Raw genomic sequence first — 5,164 nt, 5'->3', positions numbered from 1 at the left:
AATAGTGTATCTTCTTGGGTTATGGAAATGATGATCTTGGATATAGATTATGCGATCCAGTTGAAAAGAAGCTCATCAGAAGCAGAGATGTAGTATTCCTGGAAGACCAAACCATTGAAGACTTTGAGAAAAATGAAAAGCCAGAGTCTATCAATGAGTTCCCTGTTAGTCTTGATGCAGAACCTCGTGTAGAACCACAAAGTGATTAAGAAGACGATGGTGAACCTGTTCAGAATGATGCTGAACCATGTCCTACAGAAGAACTGCCTCAATTGAGAAGATCTACGAGAGGCAAGATACCTTCCCAGAGATATTCTCTTAATGAGTATGACTTGTTGGCATAAGGGGGAGAACCACAGAACTACCAGGAGGTAATGGAAGATTGTAAAAAGAATGAGTGGTGGAAAGCCATGAAAGATGAGATGGAGTCTTTGCATGAGAACCAGACTTATGAGTTGGTGAAACTGCCTTAAGGTAAAAAGGCACTAAAAAACAAATGGGTGTTTAGGTTGAAGATTGAACAGAACAACTCATAACCAAGGTATAAGGCAAGACTGGTTGTGAAAGGGATTCGGTCAGAAGAAAGGAGTTGACTTTGAAGAAATTTTCTCACCCGTAGTCAAGATGTCTTCTATCAGAGTTGTGCTCGGTTTAGCAGCTAGCTTGAATTTGGAGATCGAGTAACTTGATGTAAAGACCGTTTTCCTCCATGGTGACTCAGAGGAGGAAATTTATATGGAGCAGCCAGAAGGGTTCAGAGTCAAAGGCAAAGAACACTTGGTGTGTAAATTACAGAAGAGCTTGTATGGCCTCAAACAAGCTCCCAGACAGTGGTATAAAAAGTTTGACTCTTTCATGGTAAATCAAGGGTATGAGAAAACTACTTCTGATCATTGTGTGTTTGTGAAAAAGTTCGTAAAGGCGACTTTATCATTCTCTTGTTATATGTGGATGATATGCTAATTGTCGCCATGATGCTAAGAAAATTGAGAGCTTGAAAAGGGAGCTTGGAAAATCCTTTGCCATGAAGTATTTGGGATCGGCAAAATAGATTCTTGGAATGAAGATCCCCAGAGATAGGAAAAAGAGAAAGTTATGGCTGTCTCAAGAGAAGTACATCGAGAGAGTTCTTAGCAAATTCAATATGAGCAATGCTAAACCAGTTTGTACTCCACTTGCAGGTCATTTCAAATTAAGTCTCAGTCAATGTCCTTCAAGTGAGAATGAAAAAGAAAAAGAAGAACAGAAGAAGATTCCTTATGCATCCGCCGTTAGCAGCTTGATGTACGCCATGGTATGCACAAGACCGGATATTGCTCATGTTGTTGGTATTGTTAGTCGATTTCTTTCAAATCCAGGTAAAGAACACTGGAATGCAGTGAATTGGAGTCTCAGGTATCTTAAAGGCACTTCCAAAATCTGCTTATGTTTTGGTGATAATAGACCTGTGTTACAAGGTTAAACAGATGCAGATATCGGTGGTGATGTTGATTCGTGCAAATCAACTTCTGGATATCTGATGACCCTTGCAGGAGTAGCAGTTTCTTGGCAATCTAAATTACAAAAATGCGTTGCACTCTCATCCACTGAGGCGGACTATATTGCCATTATAGAAGCTAGCAAAGAACTCTTGTGGATGAAGAAATTCCTACAAGAATTGGGTATAGAACAAGAGAAGTACATTCTGCTATGTGATAGTCAAAGCGAGATACGACTCAGCAAAAATTCGACCTTTCATTCAAGGTCAAAGCACATTGATGTGAGGTATCATTGGATACGTGATGCGCTGGAGATGAAGTCATTTCAGATAGAAAAGATTCACACTGATAATAATGGCGCGGATATGATGACTAAAGCTTTGCCTACGGAGAAGGGGAAAAGGTGGTGTCCCCACTCAAGTGCAGGACCCACGCGTTTTTTTTTTGGAAAAGAAAAATAAAAATAAAAATAGAAGTTAGGAAAGGGAGGAAGAAATAAAGAAATCAGGCGGCAGCCGTGAAATTTGTGCAAATTGGAAGTGGTTTCCAATTTGCACTGGAATTGTATAGCTCATTCGATATGCGTTTTGTTCTATAAATAGAGGAGATTAGCCATGCCTTAAGAACAACTCACAGAAGAGAAAGAAAATCCTATGTGTTTTTGAGAGAGAGTTATTTAGTTTTAGGAAGTGTTTCCTAAAACTAGGGTAGAGAAAATAGTGAGGAAATGATTTTTGGATGTTTTTGGGAAACACGTTTGAGTGCTACTATTTTTGTATTACTCGCTTTGTAAGCCTACTATTTTTTAATAGTGGAAGAATAATTCTGAATTGTCCAGTAGCCCTAAACAGTTAAGTGTGAACTATGTAAATTCTGTGTGTCACAATTATACTTTTCCGCTGCCATAATTATTCTCGTAATTTTATTATCGGGGCCCTAATAAACCGACACCTCGTGAACTAAAGAATCTTTCGGACATAGACGATCAAGAAGGCTTACATTTTCAAATTTCATTTATACTGTTTTATCGTGGTGATCCTTTAACGAAAGGAAAGGACCAGGTCGTAGTTATAAGAAAAGCACTAAGTGAAGCATTGGTTTATTACTACCCATTTAATAGCTATTGTTGGGCAAATTATTTTTGGTGTTTCTCTAATCAAATTTCCGTTCAGCTAATTACATGTTTAATGCAATTTTTTTTATCATTTTAAATTAAACAACTACTAGTAGAACCATTAATAACTACTACAATAGCTGCATACCAAAGCATAGTCTAGTGTTAAGTGTATACATGATTTGACAATAGATTTAAATTTCAATGTTCTCCCATTCCTTAAAAAAGATAACAACTACAACTATTATTTATTAAAACAATTAGTATTATTGAATAATCTTTAATGCTCTTGAGAGTAATTAAATAAAGAAAATTTGAAATACCGGTCAAAAATTAACCGGTTAAAACCAAAATAGAAAGTGTGATTGGTAAGTAAATATTATAGAATAAAGAAAGCAAATATTTATAGTAGTTGTCAAATATTGTCACAGTCATGAAAAAATGACATTACCCTCTTTAACGAATGAAGAGGGTTAATACAGCACAACAACAGATCCGATAGCTCAACTGACCAAGCGATCAAAATATCTGTAATTACGAGTTTATCCTTACAAAATTATAAAAGAGTTCTTGGTAAATTACATTTGAGCCCATACAGGCTATATGCTTCTTGTTCAGGTAACTCTTTTAACATGTGGAGGATTTATCTTTACAATACGTTTAAATCACACAATGTGTGGCTCATCTGGCTTAGCAAAATTCTTGAAAGCAACTGGAGAAATAGCAAAAGGAGCAAAAACACCATTTCAACTCCCTGTTTGGCAAAGAGAAATATTATGTGCAAGAAATCCACCGAAGTTCACATGTATACACCACGAATACCAGGACTCAAACAACAGGAAGTCATTAAATTTGGACTAACCAAATATGGTTCATCGTTCTTTTTTTTTTTTTTTTTGCTGTAAAGAAATACAATCAATAAAGAACCATCTTCCTCCCCACATGCGTGATTCCTTAACTTATGAAGTGCTCACCAGCTGTTTGCAGAAATGCCGGACAATTGCATTTCAACTTGATCCTAATGAAATCGTTAGCCTATCATGCATAACAAGTGTTCCTGCTAATCCATGCATGCAATTACGGGTGGATTCTATGGTAATTCTTTCATTTTCCCCGCGGTGCTCTCAAATGTTGGACTCTTATGTAAAAACCGATTAGGGTATGCACTTGAGTTAGTGAAGAATTGCAAGAATAAAATAAGTGAAGAATATATAAGGTCAGTTATAGATCTTTTAGTTATAAAGGGTTAAACCACATTTTACTAAAGGTTTCAACTTCCTTTCAGTTGATACAAATTCAGGGCTTGCTGAAATTGATTTTGGATGGGAAAATCCAGTTTATGCGGGACCAACTGGAGCATTTTCTTATATAAGTATTTTTGCTTGTTTTAAAAATTGTAAAGAAGAGGATGGGATTTTATTTCCCATTTGGTTGCCTGCACATGTTATGCAAAGGTTTCAAGATGAGCTCATGAAATTAACCGGCCAATAATCTATTGATTTTACTATGAAACCAATAATCTTTACCTGATTTTTCTGATATTGGTGTCATTGTTAAGGATCGTAAGACTTTGTTACTTCATAGGCCTAATATTGTCATTAGTGTTGTGGAAATTCAGCTTTTTCCACCAAAAGCATTTTGTGAATTACTGTACTGAGTAAATACACCAGGTAAATTTCCAGATAAGTGGAGGAGTCACAAATAGTCTCATTTAAAATCCACTTGCCTTGGACTAAATTCGTGTTGTTTGACAGAATTTACCTAGAAGTAATTAATTAGACAATAACCACTAAAAATATTTTTGCCTAACAATAGCTATTAAATAAATAAAGATAAAAGCAATAAATAAGAGAAACACAAAAATTTAACGAGGTTCGGCCAATTTTACCTACGTCCTCGAGCACTACCAAATTTATATTTCACTGAAGAAATATACAAATTGAGAGAGGAGAGAAACTTTTCTAACCCACTAGGTATTGGAAGACAAGTTGGGATGAATAAAACTTAAGGAGCTAGGCTCCTTTTATAGCCAAACAACTCCCCACTCCCTTCCCTTTTTTTCGATGTGGGATTTGCAAGCCACCTAACCAACAATCTCCACCTTGGCGAAAATCCCACCAATGCAAACTTCTACTCTCTCTTACAAAGTTGTAATGTCTACAAATGTGCTTGGCAGTGCCAAGCTTCAATTTTTAACAATATTAATCAAGTCCAAACAGTGTTTGAACTTGACAGCTGTCACCACTTTTGTTATCATATCAGCAGAATTTTCAGCAGTCTGAATCTTCTGGAGTTGAACTTGTCCTTCCTTCAGAATTTCTTTGACAAAATGAAATCGAACGTCGATATGCTTTGTCCTTGCATGATAAACTTGGTTCTTTGCCAAGTGAATAGCACTTTGGCTATCGCAATGTACAACAATGTTGTTTTGCCTAATTCCCAATTCATCAAGCAACCCTTGAAGCCAAGTTGCCTCCTTAACAGCCTCTGTAACTGCCATGTACTCTGCCTCTGTTGTAGACAAAGCCACTGTTGACTGTAAAATAGACTTCCAACTAACTGGTGCATTTGC

General features: G+C 36.5%; 1 pseudogene; it reads left to right on the top strand.

Annotated features, from left to right (window-relative positions):
• Nucleotides 1-1,060: 1,060 nt before the first annotated feature.
• Nucleotides 1,061-4,083, top strand: LOC149492541 (methanol O-anthraniloyltransferase pseudogene; annotated as a pseudogene).
• The last annotated feature ends 1,081 nt before the right edge of the window (nt 4,084-5,164 follow it).

The sequence above is a fragment of the Jatropha curcas genome, chromosome 11, assembly GCF_041381405.1.
Source record: "Jatropha curcas cultivar XTBG-Jc1 chromosome 11, XTBG_Jcur_1.0, whole genome shotgun sequence".
Classification (NCBI taxonomy): Eukaryota; Viridiplantae; Streptophyta; class Magnoliopsida; order Malpighiales; family Euphorbiaceae; genus Jatropha; species Jatropha curcas.
This window is presented reverse-complemented; position numbering and strand designations above follow the sequence as displayed.